This window comes from Apium graveolens, chromosome 7 (genome assembly GCF_009905375.1).
Source record: "Apium graveolens cultivar Ventura chromosome 7, ASM990537v1, whole genome shotgun sequence".
Taxonomy (NCBI): Eukaryota; Viridiplantae; Streptophyta; class Magnoliopsida; order Apiales; family Apiaceae; genus Apium; species Apium graveolens.
This window is the reverse complement of record NC_133653.1, coordinates 80,594,154-80,611,942: the sequence shown is the minus strand read 5'-3', so window position 1 is coordinate 80,611,942 and position 17,789 is coordinate 80,594,154. Positions and strand designations below refer to the sequence as shown.

At 38.3% G+C, this 17,789-nt stretch overlaps 1 non-coding gene across 1 annotated transcript; it reads left to right on the top strand.

Moving 5' to 3' along the window:
* Positions 1 to 6,629: 6,629 nt before the first annotated feature.
* Positions 6,630 to 6,736, top strand: LOC141676261 (small nucleolar RNA R71). Its single transcript, XR_012556859.1, has one exon. It is a non-coding gene; the product is annotated as a small nucleolar RNA R71 (small nucleolar RNA).
* Positions 6,737 to 17,789: the final 11,053 nt, after the last annotated feature.

Genomic DNA, 17,789 nt, shown 5'->3' with positions numbered 1-17,789 from the left:
AAGCTGAAAGGAAAAGCAGAAGGAATACTAAAATCCAGAAAAAAGAAAAAGTACGGTTAAAGAGAAGGAAAAATAATTTCGCAGGTATAAGTTTACCCTTATCACTGGCCTGGGAGAGACCAACTTTCTTCAAGGAAAACTCCTCTAAAAGGGTCCAGGTGTCTGTTTTCCCATCGTCTGAAATTAAGGCTTGGTAGGCCACCTCCTCCTCATCAGTTAATCTGATGCTACCAGGACTACCATCTGATACTTTGCAAAATGGCCTACGGAAGAGTGTGGCCCAATCACCCCCAGCCCAGGTCAGCCTAACAAACTCATCCCTCCATTTAGGGTTGTTCTCGACTATAGAGTTACTATCAAAGATATGGGGAATTTTGGGCCGTTGGCGAATTAAAACCCAGCCCGGCTGACTCATGGAACTATTATAGAATTGGAAAACTTTCCTAAAGACTGCTACGGAAAGAGGAAAGCTATTCCTGAGACAAAGGACCATAAAACAGATAATGTTCCTCCAGACGTTAGGAGGGAGTTGACAAGGGTTGATTCGTACATCGGCTAGTAAACGAGGAATAAATTCGTGAAATGGGAACCTAAGACCTGCGGTCAGGGCTCCTCGATAAATGAACAGGGTATCCCCCTCCCAATTACAAGTCCTATCCCCAGGGGCGGCTGGAGTGATCCTAAGGTGGGGTGGAAGTCTGTACAGGGTATTCATAGACTCTATCCTACCATCTAACTCATGAAAAGTGTTACCATGATTATACGAATCTAACTCAGACAGAGAAGGATATTCATCACCTCTCGAGTTAATCATATCAATGAGGGAAGTATATGGAGATTGAATTTGGATGTTTGTACCTCTCTTAGAGACATTCATCTTCTGTAAACGAGCTAGGTCACGGTCCGCCATTAATATGCTTCGGTTGAAGGCTTGAAACCCAGAAATACTTGAGAATGGAGGAGCTGCGGTGGCTTTGGTCGCCGGAAATCGCCTTCAAAAGGGAGAACTTTAGAGAAAAATGTGGGATGAAATGAGAAGTGGGAAGTGAAGTGAGGATTCTCACTCCACACTACACTTATATAGGCGAAAAGCTCGGAATACGAGGCGTTTTTAGGCCCATTTAGCCAGGCCCAACCTAAAGGCCCATCTACAAGAAGTATCAGGAACAATCTAGAAGCTCCTGTGGAATTTAAAAAGTCAAAAATCGACCAGAACCTTAATATGGTTCGATCAGAGTCCTGATCGACAGAGAAGAGAGTCCTGATCGATATCTTATTCGAACAGGAGGGAAGAAATCTCCTAAGATCGATCAGAGTCCTGATCGACAGAGAAGAGAGTCCTGATTGATATGCTATTCGAACAGGAGGGAAGAAATCCCCTAAGATCGATCAGAGTCCTGATCGACACAGAAGAGAGTCTTGATCGATATCTTATTCGAACAGGAGGGAAGAAATCCCCTAAGATCGATCAGAGTCCTGATCGACGGAGAACAGAGTCCTGATCGATATTCCATTCGATCAGAATGGTCGAGAGCCATTTAATTCGTTCAGAGTCCTGATCGAAATCGATCAGGAATCCTGGTCGATTAAGCCCGTGTAGCAATCGACTAGGGTGTCACTTTGAAGGCCAATTTGGTCAGAATCCTGATCGAAATCGATCAGGAATCTTGTCGACCAGAGTGTAAGATCCTGAGCTAATTCGATCAGGATCCTGATCGATTTTGGCTGCATCCTGATCGATTTTGTCTGCATCCTGATCGATTTCGAATGCATCCTGATCGATTTCGAATGCATTCTGATCGATTTTAAGCCAGAAAATTAAGGATAAGTCCCGGGAAATTAGGGAAAAATCCAGAAAATTAAGGATAAGTCCCGGGAAATTAGGGGAAAATCCAGAAAATTAAGGATAAGTCCCGGGAAATTAGGGAAAAATCCAGAAAATTAAGGATAAGTCCCGGGAAATTAGGGGAAAATCCAGAAAATTAAGGATAAGTCCCGGGAAATTAGGGAAAAATCCAGAAAATTAAGGATAAGTCCCGGGAAATTAGGGAAAAATCCAGAAAATTAAGGATAAGTCCCGGGAAATTAGGGAAAAATCCAGAAAATTAAGGATAAGTCCCGGGAAATTAGGGAAAAATCCAGAAAATTAAGGATAAGTCCCGGGAAATTAGGGAAAATCCAGAAAATTAAGGATAAGTCCCGGGAAATTAGGGAAAAATCCAGAAAATTAAGGATAAGACCCGGGAAATAAGGAAAAAATCCAGAAAATAAGGAAAAAATCCCGGAAATAAGGGAAAAATTCCTGGAAATTAAGATAATTCCTGAATAAAAGGAAAAATTCATTGTAAATGTGTAGGTCGCTCCACACTTTACGGAAAAACGAAACCCTGTAAGGGAACAAATAGACTTAACTTCTGCGAAACCTAATCAATGTTTCCCAAAAGTTGGGGGGCAAATGATAGGGATAAATAAATTATGATTGTATAATTAAATACTGCATTAATTGTATAAGCTGTGGGCTGCTAGGCCCAATAAAAAGATATATGAAACTCAGACCAGAAAGGTTAAGCCTGATGGACCAGATCAGGCCTGATGGAATTAAAAGGCCCAAAAGCCCTAATTATTAATTAATTTCGTAATTAATTAATAAGGGAAAAATCAGCTATTGAGAAGAGTCCCGGTAAGGATATAAATCCTTATAGATTAGCCTCAAGGGGACCTAAAAGGATAAGGAATCAGCTTCCTACTTCCTAGGACTCCTAAGTCTATCCTAATTCAGAGGCTTGTCCACCAAGTCTCCTATACCAAGTCCAATTCAAGGACTCCCACATCTATATAAGGGGCCTCACCCCACAAATCAGAACTACATTTTTTGGCTTGATTCTCTAATTCACAGAGATACGTAGGCATCTCGTAAAGGCAGATTGAGTCACGAAACACGAGAGCAGCCATTAAAGGCCTTGAGCTCCCGAATCTTAGTATTAAACACAGCAAGTAATAACCTTGATTTCTTATCCATAACAATTATATTTATTTAAAAAGCTTATTTCTTCGTTTAACTGATGCCTGAAATGCACAAACACAAAAACACATCAAAAATGCCAACAACTTGAGTCCAAAACACCAAATTAAGCCTGAAATGAAGCGTTCCAACTAAATATAAAATCCATTTATCACATCCCCAAACTTGAATCGATGCTTGTCCTCAACCATAAACAGACTCAAAACTACAAAACAAACCTAATGCATGAATGCAACTACGCGAATCCAACTAAATGATAATGCAATCGATCCCCTAAAAATAACCATAACCAAATGAATAAGACAATGCCTCTAAGAATGCAATGACTCAAAACAGAGCTCAAAGAAAATCTTACAAACCAACTCATAAACCAGAAACGTGGGTGTGTGGATGCTTAACCGATATACTCTCAACACTAGATCAATAACCATAACTTATCTATCATCGAAACAATCAAAAGTTTATAAATAGAATAGATAATACACGCATAATGACTCATAACACCTTCATCCTACTAGAGTTATACAAGGATTCACGCTATTATTGAACACATAACAAATATGCTTATTTGATCGTGCAATGAATGAGGTCCCAAAAGACTTATACTATAATACCCATATAGCGAGCGTTAGGTTAGCGGATCCCAGACTATGAAAAGCCTTAGGTCACTAGGCATAAAGTCCCCTAGGAACTTAATAACTCGAGTATTAAAGATCTCACTCTTGATCAATTATGCATAAACACATACTTTTTTCTTTTCTTTTTTTTCAACGATTTCTGAGTGAGTGTGTTTCACTCCATCTCATTCAACCCTAGAATACTCATATAAATATGAGTCGGCTACTAGCCATTTGACGCCTAGCCTTACAACAACTAGCAATGAAATCCAAGTTTTTCTCCAGTTTAAAAATTCAGTGTTCTTTTGTCATTACGAGATTAGCAAAAATTCTAAATATAAACTAGTGATTAAATCTCAACTAACAAACAAGTATAATTATGATCTAGATCAAAAGCAATCCTATAAGACTTTGAGAAAAATTTTCTTCTGGCATGCAAATCAATTTTTTTGAGACTTAAACATCCCTCTATTCGCCATCACCACACTCAAATCAACATCAACTTATCAAATATCATAGTTCATCTTAAAGGATCATGCTAAATATGCATGCAAATGCAACTATATGAAATCACATAAAAAAACAAACAAATATGTCATATATGAACAATCATGCAACATTATGAATGAAATACAACTATATGCAACATTAATCTATATGAACTATATGGACACACACAAACTAATCCTTACATTATCACCCCCAAACTTAAAATTTTCAATGTCGTCATTGAAGGTAATAATAAGGATTTCAGGCATATCTAGTCGTCGAAAAGATCACCCTCCTCGGGTGGAGGATCAGGTGGCGAATCAACCTTGACACCAGTGGCTCGGAAAATAGTGCCCAAAGCCTGTGTCAAATCTTCATCCAAACGTCGGTAGATATCATGCATGGCCTCAATACGCCGAATCAACCTTCTATACTGTGTATCACCAATACCAAACCTATCAACTGTCTGTGGTGCACGAGAGGGACCCTCTGCATCATCAAAAATATAACCCAACCCCTTATCATGGGGTGCACCTAAGAATGTATAACTCAAGTGATCTGGTAGTGGGTTGAGCTCAAGTGTGGGAGCTTCTTCAATAGATGGTTCAAAACGATCCTGATAAATTTTTAGCTCTGTTAACCCAAGAGAATCGAATGGCATATCCAACTTCCTCTTCCACGGAGGTGCATTCAAAACCTGCATTTGCTCTGCTCCTTCTTCATCTTCAATAACTAATTCCCCTATTAAGGATCTCTCTAAGGTATCTGACTTTGGCAATTGCTCAGGTTCTGAATTCATGACAGAGTCGACCCACTCTACTTTAAAGCACTCCTCTTTAGCTGTGGGTAACTTTATTGCCCTGAACACATTAAAGTGACCTTTTGATCGTGAACTTTCATCGTAAGCTCTCCTTTTTGCATATCGATCATAGTTCGGCCAGTAGCTAAGAATGGTCTCCCTAAGATAATGGGAATCTTCTTATCTTCCTCAAAGTCAAGAATTACAAAGTCAGCAGGAAAGATAAGTTTTTCCACCTTGACCAACACATCCTCCACAATGCCTTGTGGATATGTAATAGAACGATCGGCCAACTGCAAGGACATATGTGTCGGCTTCGGATCAGGTAGACCAAGCTTCTTAAAGATAGACAAGGGCATCAGATTGATGCTAGCTCCCAAATCTCATAAACACTTATCGAATGACGAGTTTCCGATGGTGCAAGGAATAATGAAGTTTCCAGGATATTTAAGTTTCGGAGGCAACTTCTGTTGCAACACAGCACTGCATTCCTTCATTAGAGCAAAGGTCTCTAGTCATCGAGCTTCAATTTCCGAGAGAGAATACCTTTCATAAACTTTGCATATCTAGGCATCTGTTCAAGAGTTTCAGCGAAAGGTATGTTGATGTGAAGTTTCTTAAAACTTCCAAAAATATAGAAAATTGCTTATCCAACTTCTGCTTTTGCAACCTTTTAGGAAAAGGAGGTGGAGGATAGAACTGTTTTTCCCCTGTATTACCCTCAGGAGGAGTGTTGACAACAGCTTTCTTCCTTGTTTCCACCTCGGCATCCTTCAGCACCACTGTTTCAGCTATAATCTCATTTTCTGGAATTGGTAAGGATGCAGACGCACCTGCATTCTGGACAGAATTTTCAGAAACCTCAACTTGCTGAATTTGGGGGCTCGGGACCTTTCTAGACCTCAATATGATTGAGTTCACCCGTTCTTCGACTTCCTTCTTGTCTAGATTGGCTTTAGTATCACTAGGGAGTGTACTAGGTTGTCGATTCAACACAGCATTGGCAATCTGCCCAATTTTATTCTCCAGAGTTTTGATAGACTCAGCCTAGCTTTTGCATATAAGAGCCTGGTTTTTGTACATAAGCCTCAACTCCTCCAATTTAGATTTTTCATTAGTAAATTGACTGACACTTCCATGCGGGTAGTGTTGAAGTTGAAGTTATTATATTGGTGCATACTGTTGCTGAAAACCAGAAGGATTGAATTGATTGGATCCAAACTGCTGATAAGGCTGTTGTACCGTATTCTGATTGTTGCTCCAGCTGAAGTTAGGATGATTCCAAATGTCAGGATAATAAGTGTTTGGAACTGGTTGCTGCGATCTCTGAAAGTTTCTCATAAACTGAGATGATTCACTAGATATAGCGCATTGCTCCATCGCATGCGAACCTGCACAAAGCTCATAAACACTCATCCTCTAATGAACTCCATAGTTAGCCAGCGAATCGATCTTCATAGACAATGCCTTTAGTTGAGCAGTAATAGCCGTAGTTGTATCAACTTCAAGAATTCCTGCTACGTTGCTCTGTGGTAATCTTTGGGTTGCATACTGATATTCATTAGCAGCCATCAGTTCAATTAGATCATAAGCTTCATCGTAGCTCTTAGCCCATAAGGCTCCACCTGATGCTGCATCGAGCATGGGTCTGGACTGTGCTCCTAAACCATTATAAAAATAATTGATGATCATCCAATCAGGCATTCCATGATGAGGATACTTCCTAAGCATCTCCTTGTTGCGCTCCCAAGCTTCATATAAAGATTCTCCTGATTGCTGCGCAAATTGAGTAAGAGCATTCCTGATTGCAGCTGTCTTTGCCATAGGAAAGAATTTAGTGATAAACTTTTGAGCAAGATCTTCCCAAGTAGTAATCGAACCAGCTGGTAGAGAGTGTAACTACTCTTAGCCTTGTCCCTCAGAGAGAATGGGAATAGTCTCAGCTTCACATCATCTTCAGAAACACCGTTGAACTTGAAGGTGTCGCAGATCTAAATGAAATCCCTAATGTGCATATTGGGATCTTCCGTTGGAGAACCCCCAAACTGGATTAAATTATGCACCCATTGATTCTTGCTAGACTTGATTTCAAAAGTATTAGATGAGATGGCTGGTCTGATAATGCTAGACTGAATGTCATTGATCTTCGGTTGAGAATAATCCATCAAAGCCTTCGGATTCGCTGCTGGTTCTCCCATTGTAATAAAAACTTCTTCTTCAACTTTTTCCTCAACAAAGACACGAGATTGAGAACGCGTTCGCATACACGCTCTCTAGAGTACCTGAAATAAAACAAGTACCCGTGTAAGTAAAATATCCGAGTCACTGAACTTTAATGATCATGGATGACAAGTACATAACTAAACAATTAACAACACCGAGTCCCCGGCAGCAGCGCGAAAAACTTGTTAGGACTTTAACACGCGCTAATAATACACCCAAGTACACGCGTTCGCAAGTAGTATAAGATTTAGATCAAATTCTTTCCCACGGATACTCTTTGGTTAATTTAAGAATATGCACCTATGTAACAATGATATGGTTATTATCCAATGCTAAGAAAAATAACAAGTTGAGATTGTTTATAACTAAGAATTAAACTAAAAATTATAACTAATAGAACAAGAATGGTTGAATTATTATATATGACAAACATGGGATCCTAACTTCATTAAATACTTCATTCAATAGCCTTTTTGTTCTTAACCTTAGCATGTAATGGTGATGACACTAATCAGATAAAACGAAACTAGTAAACGCCAACTTTCGTTGTATGAATACCCTACTACCAAGCATCCACAAAAAAGATAGAAGTTGAATAGACACCAATTATGCTTAGTCCTTATATGTCTATAAGAATTGAAAATATAACGGTTTAATGCGCAAGTTATCTATTGTGATTACATAGGGCAAGTAAGATGGTTAAAATTACCTACGAATCATGCATAACAATAACACATGAACATATGATAGCATGGAAAGTTCTAAACCTCTATATTCACTATTGCTTCAATAGAGATTAACACGCTATCTTATATGTTAGCTACACACATAAGACGAATAAGCACAACCAATACTAGGTTATCATACAATCACCACACACTAAGGTATTGAAATAATTTAACTAAAGAAATCGATAAATAAATATTAGGAATATGTTGTAAACTTTTTGTCAAATTCTATAGACATATAGGGTCTCAATATAATTGGTGTCTATTCAGCTTCTATCTCTTTTGTGGATGTCTGGTAGTATGGTACTCGTGCAACGAAAGTTGGCATTTATCAGTTTTATGTTGTCTGATTAGTGTCATCACCATTGCTTGCTAAGGTTAAGAACAATAAGGCTATTGAATGAAGTATTTAATGAAGTTAAAATCCCATGTTTGTCATATATAATATTTCAACCAAACATATTCTCTTAGTATAATTGTTAGCTTAATTCTTAGTTATAAACAGTCCAATTGTTAACATCTTAGCATTGAATAATAACCATACATTGTTGCTTAAGTGCCTGAATTAATTAGTTAACCAAGCCAGTCTATGTGGGAACAAACTAGAAAAGATTCTATACTACTTGCGAACTCGTATACTTGCATGTATTATTAGCGCGTATATCAACTTGAGTTCGCAAGTATACGCGCTAATAATACAAAACGTGATGATACAAAAAAACAATGCACAAGTGCTCTTGAAGGCGAAACGTGATGATACAAAAGAAGAGCATTATTAAATGATATTTAATATTTATTCTGCACATACCACAGCCACACGAGTTAGCCTTCCTTGATACTCTATTCCTGCTTGTGAAGCCTTCACTCCAAGAATACGAGTACACGTACTAACAAAGTGTCTCACGTAATCAGAAGTATGGAAACTGGAGAACCATATTATGGAATCAGTCTCATGCCAAGGACCATATATGTTGGTCATGAGCTCTACAACAACCCAACTCAATCAGAGAAACCCGTATTTGTATGTGTATAAGCTCACTCTTCATATAAATGTAAAGAAATGAACCCTTGTACTGCAGGAACTTAAATTGAGGCAAAAGCATGATATAAGTGAAGGGTTGATTTATATAATTTTTCTATTGATTAGTTAGTATCTTTTTATGTTGTGCATGTAGGACGGTAGGAACGGATATCATAAATCAACAAATTCACGGTTGTTACTAATTACATCACAAAGTCATATTAAAGAAAAATTATATATTAACTATGGACCAAAGGCTTTGCTGCAAACGGTTTACCGACCAAAGGCTTTGCTGCAAAAGGTTTACCTTATGTCCAGTATTGCATCGAAATTTTCATAAGCAGATAATATATACTATATCAATTTCAAATCAGTTTCCTCCTAGGATTCAAGTCTCCAGTTTGACATTATACATGTAATGTCATGTCATAAATCTAATATCAGATATAACAGAACTCACCTAAATAAGAAAACTAGCATCCAAGTTACAACTTAAAACAAAGATTCACAAGTAAAAACAAGATCTTCTTCGTCCTCGTTGAATTGTGCTAATATGGTCCTCTTACGACTCTCCTTGATATGTCTCTGGCTTGATATCTTATTAAAAATGACCTAGAGTTGTTTATATAGCAGCCCCATGCAGTGTAGAATTCTTTCTCTCAGAAACCAAGTAGAAACAGGATTCTGCCGCGCGCGGTCGTGCTGGCTTTCTGTACTTTGGGCGCGGCCGGGCGCTTGATCAGCGCGGGCGCGATGGGCTTCTGCCAGAACCTGACTTCTTTATTTTTCTTGCACATTTGAGCCGGCTTCCAATGTGCTTTTATTCCAACACCACCTTGACACCAAATTAGCACGAAAATAATGCTAATTCACCTGATTACCTAGATAATGCCTGAAATGCAAAAACACTCAAAAACACGTTAAAACACTTAACAACATGAGTACAAACACATCAATTCAAAGCTTATTAGAGCGTAATAAAGTGTTATAAATGTCACTCAACATACCCCCAAACTTGAATCGATGTTTGTCCTAAAGCATAAATAGACTCAAAGAATAAGAAATAAAAATGCATGAATACAACTAAATGAATGCAACAATCCCCAAAGAATAACTAAACCTACCAACAAGCAAAACCTTGGCATATGCGATTATTCGCATAAAGATCAATCAAATCTCACAAATCAACATAGAAACCAGAGACGTGCATGTGTGCAAATGCTTACAGATATACTATCACAACTAGAACGACAATCATAACTCACTATGTATCAAAACAATTGCAAGTTTATAAATAGAATAAAAGCTAGACTTAAAATGACTTATAACACTTCAATTCATATATCGCAGTTTAACATGGACTCACGCTTTTATTCATAACAAAATAATAAAAGTATGTTAATTTTATCGTGCAATGAGTGAGGTACAAAAAAGACTTATACAATAGTACCCATGTAGCGAGCGTTAGGTTAGCGGATCCCAGACTATAAAAGCCTTAGGTCACTAGGCACAAAGTCCCCTAAGAAATTAATAACTCGAGTACTAAAGAGCCCACTCATGATCAATTATACATAACACTTATTCTTTTTCTTTCTTTCTTTTTTCTTTCTTTTTTTATTTTTTTCTTTTTTTTTCTTTTTTTTTCCAACGAATTTCTGAACGATTGTGTTTCGCTCCATCTCGCTCAACCCTAGACTACTCATAAAAATATGAGCCGGCTACTAGCCATTTGACACCTAGCCACACAACTAGCAATAAAATACAATTTTCTCCAATTCCTAAATATCTATGTCTTTTATTATTAAGAGAATAACCTAAAATCCAAATATAAACAAGCGATTACACTTCGACAAAAAAACAAACCATGACCGTGATCTAGCACTCTAGCAACCTATAAGACTTAGTGAAATACAAGTGTCTCTAGCATGCAAATTAATTCGATAAGACTCAACATCACTAAATACGACATCACAACACTAGCATCAATATCACCCATTAATCAGAAAAATCATCTAAGGGATCATGTTATAATGCAAATGCATGAAAATTATATGAACAATATATCCTAAAAACTACCAAAAATGATAATAAAAAAATTATATGGCAAAATATGCAAATTGTATGATCTAAACTATCATGAATTATGCAACTATATGTGACTCACACAAAAACATATTCCTTCAACTACTACCCCCAAACTTAAAATATTCACTGTCCTCGGTGAAAGTAATAGTAAGAAATTCAGGCATACCTAATCAGAATCAGGCTCATCACCCTCAACGGGTGGAGTGCCAGGTGTATCAGGAGGCGGATATAAGGAGTCCTTACCAAATAGTGGCCACTGGATGTCAACACCGGTGGCTCTAAATGCAGTCCCAAGTGCCTGGGTGAGATAACGTGCGAACTGACTATGAATGTCGTTCATCACATCCATCCTCCTAGCTAGATGCCTATACTGCGTCGAGCTCAAACCAGCTCCAACATCTTCTCTTGATGCCTCCTGCTCCTGCTCTTGCTGCGATGGACCAGCCTCCTCTCCTAACTGAGCTCTCCAAGATGCTCTACTTACTTGCTGCATACCACCAGCATACATCTGATCGCAGGGCACACCTCCTGGTAGATGATCAAATGTGTAACCAAGCCCCTTAGGATGGGCTTACCACCTCCCCACTCAACCATGTTGTGCAGTGTATAACTGTCAATAGGAGCACTGGGAAGCTGAAGCTGCTCATATGCGGGCCAATGAACACCAACTGCCACGCACAACTTTGTCACAACGGACGCATACGGAATAGTATCTGTAGTACCTCCTCTCAAGAATCTCAAAATCCCCTGATAAATCACCGTCCCCAAATTAATGTAATCACCCTGAAGAATACCCCACAGCAGACGAGCACACTCCACAGTAATCTCATGCACATGCGAAGATGGCATGATGTTAGCATAAATAAATGAGTTCCAAGCCCGTGCAAACCTGTTCATGCACGACGCAAGAAACGTGGAGTAATCAGTAGTTCCCCTCTTGAACTTCTAGTGAGTCTCAGGCACACATAAAGTTGCAACGATCAGATCCAAGTTGAAGTCCTCGGGAGCCTTATCGTTCCAAGTTTCCTGAACCACCTTCCTCACGGGTTGCTCAATCACCGTCCTGATAGCCTCTGCAGTATACTCCACAGTCCTCCCTCGAACCATCGTGAAGCCATTCTTCTCCGCCTTGGCGTTAGCATAGAACTTCCGTACAACACTCATATGCACACCAACGGGAGCCTCATAAAAAGGAACCCATCCCATCTCAAGAATCATCTCCAACAGCTTACCATCCTTCTCTGATGGCAGAAAACCCCGCTCCTTAACAATAGGCTTCAAGAGAAGCCTCGTGTACTCCTTTTCAGCCTCAGGAGTAGAAAACCTTGGCCTGACACCACCCACACTTGATGAATTGGTGGTGTTGCTATCTACTTGCGTTCCTTGCCTCTTCGGTGCCATTGGAATTGAATGAGAGAGAATAAAAGTTAAGTGTTGAGAGAGATTTGTGTTTAAGAATTTTTGAAGTGGTGGAGAAGTTTGTGTATAAGTGTATGTATTTTTAGGCGGAGAGGTGAGAATTCAATAAGGAATAGAAGTGGGAATTGATTGTGGGAATCGTGGGAATAATGGGTTTGATTTGGAGAGGGAATTATGGGATATGAAAGAGTAAAAATCGGGTAGGAATTTATTTTTGAGTAAAAATCCTGAAGTTACCTTGTAAACTAATATTTCTATTTTCTTCAAATAGGGACTCAGCGCGGCCGCGCGGTAGGACAGCGTGGGCGCGCTTACTCTCTGGAAAACCGGCGTGGGCGCGCGCTGGATAAGCGCAAGCGCGCTTGGTTACTGGGAAAACGGTGCGGGCGCGCCCAGCTTCTGTAGTTGGCCCTGAATTTCTTTCTTTTTCTAATTTTTTTGTGTTTTTCTCCTTTATTCTTGCTTCCTCTACCTACTAATGTACAACATACTTGGGTTGCCTCCCAAGAAGCGCTTGTTTCACGTCGCTAGCTCGACATAGAACCTTGAGCTCAAACGGATAATTGAACGGCACTAAACACCTCGCGGTTTGCCGTGTCACCATAGTAATGCTTCAACCTCTGACCATTTACCTTGAACGCTTGGCCCGGATCATTCTCAAAAATTTCCACCGCTACATGTGGAAACACAATTTTGATTATAAAGGGCCCTGACCACCTTGACTTCAACTTTCCAGGAAACAGACGGAGACGAGAGTTGAACAGAAGAACTTGTTGTTCCGGCACAAATGATTTGAGCACTAGACCCCGGTCGTGCCACCCCTTGACTTTTCCTTTGTACATTTTGTTGTTCTCATAAGCTTGAAGTTGAAATTCTTTGAGTTCATTAAATTGAAGCATCCTCTTCTTTCTAGCCGCATCCAAGTCAAGATTTAATTTCTTCAAAGCCCAATAAGCCTTATGCTCGAGCTCCACAGGCAAATGACACCCCTAACCATAAACCAAATGAAACAGCGACATTCCCAATGGAGTCTTATATGTTGTTCTATACTGCCAAACAGCTTCATGAAACTTCAAAGACCAATCTTTCCTTGATGGACACACGACCTTCTCCAAAATGAGCTTGCTCTCTCTGTTAGACACCTCAGCTTGACCATTTGTCTGAGGATGATAAGTCGTAGCAATGCGATGATTCACATTATACCTTTTTGAAAGGATATTGTAATACCTGGGATATATCGTGTAATTATTTTGCTATTATATAATCATTATGTGTGTTCAGTATCTATTCTGTGAACTAATTGTAAAGTGTTATCTGTACTTGAATATTCAAAAATAATATTAATTGAGTATTTTAATTTTTATATGTCCAAAATAAAATATAGATAATTGTCATATCTTCCTAATTATTTTTATGTTGGTTTATGGATTTATAAGAATCATCTGAAATTTCTAAAATCTTTTTCCGGGTAATTAAAATCTATTTTATAAAAACGGGAACCAACCGACGTCAACCGTTGTTACATTTTTGGAACCCGAAACTCTTTCGAGAACTCCTTCCTAACCTAATTGTAATATTCCGAGCATTTTCCATGTTTCGACTTTATCGATCCGGCGTACGGTTTGTCCTGCGCGGGTCCCGGCGCAACATTTTCGATACAATATTCGTTTCGGTAAATCAATAAAACCCGTATTTTCGATAAACGGGAGCTTTTTATTAAACTATCATAATTATCACTTCGTAATACGTGTAACCAGGCGCTGAGACCAAGACCGCAGTACAAATTGTACTGATTTGGATAATTAACCCGAAAACCGATACCGTTTGGATCAGTTTTTACAAATAAATGTACCGTTTTATATCCGGAATGATCCAACGGGATACTAATTTTTCGTAATTGTAAATAACCTTTTTCCGTATTTTATTTCGTATCAAAATCATTTGCAGACAGATAATTATATAATTTTCAGAGAAAAACCCTAATTTCCTAAAACTGTTCTAAGAATCAAACAAGCATTTGGAGGTGTTATTGAATTCGGTTTGGAAAGCTCGAGTAACCAATCTGAAGGTCTTGAAGAGCTCTACCAGATTCTGTAATCCATACACCTGCAGAAATCAAGGTTATTTTTCTAAAAATTTATTTATTTTCGAATTTATTTTATTAAAAATATGAATTTTTGTTCGGATGATTGTTTGTATGATTTGATGATTGCATGTTGTAGAGCTTGTTTTCCTGATGATTTTCATATGTCATACGTCTGATTTGGAGTTCAATAACATGTTCAAATTTGAGTTTGATTTTCGAATTTTAAAATTGGGTTTATAACCCGTATGAATGTTTTTAATTGAATTTTGGGGGTTTCTTATTCTGTGATAGATTGATGTTGTGTTATAGTGGGTTGTGTTCTCTGTGAAATTTGCAATCTAGTCGTATAAGTTTCATGAACCCAACGAGGTCTGTAGAGAAGGGAGTTGTGTTTTGAAGTTTTCCGATGTTCGCCGGAAACTGGAAAATTTCACGGCCAAATTCCGGCCAACTCAGGGATTGTTAGGATGAATTGATTGCATGGTTGTGTTCCTGGTAACCTGTAGATGTGATCTGGAGGTGTTGGTGGGGTGAGGACGCCGGGAACGTGTTCTCTGGCCATCCCCGACTTTTTCCGGCGACTGGACTGCAAAATTGCAGTTTGGTCCCTGCAGTTTTGAAAACGATGCAGTTTGGTCCCTGTAGTTTCCAGACTTTGCAAAAATTGGATTTCTGTTTTAAAAATGTTTAAAAATCATATTTCCTATTTATTTTTATTATAAAAATTCGTTTTTAATTTCTGAAAATTCTAAAAATTATTATTTTAATTCTGAAAATTACTTTTAATTCACAAATAAATTTAAATTAATTAGTTAATTAATTTCAGTTAATTTCTAATTGATTAATTGGTCAATTAATTCGAAAATTAAATGATTAATTAATTTAATTAATTATTAATTGATTTTAATTAATTATTTAATTAGATTTAATTATTTAAAAATGATTTAGAAATTCTGAAAAATAGTTTCGAGCTTTAAAATATTATTCTAAATTATTTCCAAGGCTCGATAATTATTCTAAAATTATTTCGGAGCCAGAATTGGCCAACCGAACCCTGTTTATTAACCCAAAATTGATCCAACGACCCGTTTTAATTCCGAAAAATGTTTTAAAAATCATTTTAAATACCAGCAAGCCTATTTATGACCCGAAACTTCTTTATAAATAATATATCATTGATTACGTGATGTATTATGTGCTATATGTGACTTGTTAATTGACTATCGGTCTATATATATTCGGTGTTTACTTGATTATTGCATAACTTTCCATCCGTTATTCGGATTTGGGTAAAACGAAGGGTAGATAGAAGTATGTGTTGAATAGAATTCCATGAGTAAATTATTGATAGATGCTTATGATATATGATCAGAAGAGGCAAGACGTAGGAAAGGGAAACAGATAGTTGAGGAGTAAGACGCTTGTGATTGGAAACGAGTGCAGTGTAGTAAGCTAATATCAGGCAAGTGTTCTGAACTTTCTTGAGATATTGTAGTATTTGATAGTCAGATTGATATTGCAAGTGCTTTGAAGCACTAAAACCTAAACTCTGATTCCAGTTATTGTTCTTGAGCCATAAACCTTATTCTTTCTAGACCATTGATTGTTGTATACCTAAACACAAATCTCAAGTATACGATATTATTCCACAAATACATGAAAACAAAATCCCAAACACTGAACCGAATTACTTGTACATTCAATCATTGTATCCTATGCTTTGAAAGCCCAAATCTTTGAAACCCTGAAATGTTGATTCCTTTGTTATCCAATTCTTTCATTTCCGAGCATCCAAGCTTTTAAATTGCCTTATTGATCCTTACAAGGATTGAAACCCTTTCATTGTTAAACATTTATTGTTGTTAATGACTTCGGTTATTGTTTATTATTGCATATTCTTTTATTATGTTAGAATTGGATTGTTTTTATAAAATTGTGGACCAGATTCGTGGTCAGACCATATAATGGTCAAGTTAGGCCAATGTGTGCCTTGGATCAAGTAGTTAGAGCAATGCTGTGTGCCTTGCTCAGGGTTAGTGCGTGACTGATCAGCAGCCTAACCTTGGTTTTTAAATTAAAAGTATAATATCCAATTCTAAATCATAATCCAATGTTCACTTGATATCATAATCATATCCATCTGATGATCATTATTCTCAGTTTTGTCATTGTGACTTGCTGAGCTAGTTAGCTCATTTGTGCGATGTTGTTTATATTCTTTCCAGTTAAAAAGGAACCAGTTAGTAGCAAGGATCCCCAGTCCAACGCGAGTGCTAGGGGTTCAGGTTGAGAAAGCTGAGCTAGTAGGCTTCTTTTGGGATAATTTAAGTTTGTAAAAGTTTGTAATAATATTTAATACTCAGTTTGAGTTTGAAATAGATGGGATTTGAACGGTTTGTAATATATTAGTGTGTTTGGCTTGTGTGCATCCTTTAACCTGTTGCGGTCAATGGTGGTTGGTAAGTAGGGTCACTGCATATATTATTATTATCTTTATTATTGTTATAAGCAGGTTATAATTAAGGTGTGTGTATGGACCCCAAACTTCTGACCCGGGTTTGGAGGGCGCCACAGGTTTGGTATCAGAGCTACAGGTTATAAGTCACTGACACAAGCCTAGGTTGACGGGAATGGGTAGAGGGATATGATTAGAAATAAGGTATAGGATGATAGAACGTCGAGAGGTTGAGTGTTATGGTATAACCGGTATTAGTATAGTTTGCGTCATGGTACGAGATTCTTATATTACGATATGATTTCAGATAGCAGAGATGGCCGACTCTTTTATTTCCGTATCAGCTGATCACTCAGAGCCTTCAGTTGGAGCACCAGCATCGGATCCGCGTCCTGTTATTCCACCAGCATTGGCTATTCTACCTCCACCGGTGTTGCAGCCCGTACCATTGCAGGCCATTCCACCTCCAGGCATGAGGCCACCTGTCAGAGGACCCCCACCTGCTGATTCAGGCTTTACTAGTCATTCAGTCACAGGAGTACCTTTCCAGTTCTCTTCCTATCCTGTCCCATATAATCAGTTTGAGGCTTGCCTTATGGAGCAGCGATTCCTACAGGGTCAGATCCAGGAGTTATTGCATATCATACGTACCAGAGAGATGGGGAGTGGTGAGAGGCGACTTAGGGAGAGGCTCCAGGCATTTCGTAGAGCAGCTGATGTGAGGATTGTTGAGGCTACACATGAGGACATCACCCTTGATTTCCTAGTGAAGTGGGCTAAGTGGGTTCTAGAGGAGCTTGAGGAGATAGGAGGTCCAGATTTGCCATGAGCCAGAGATTCTGAGA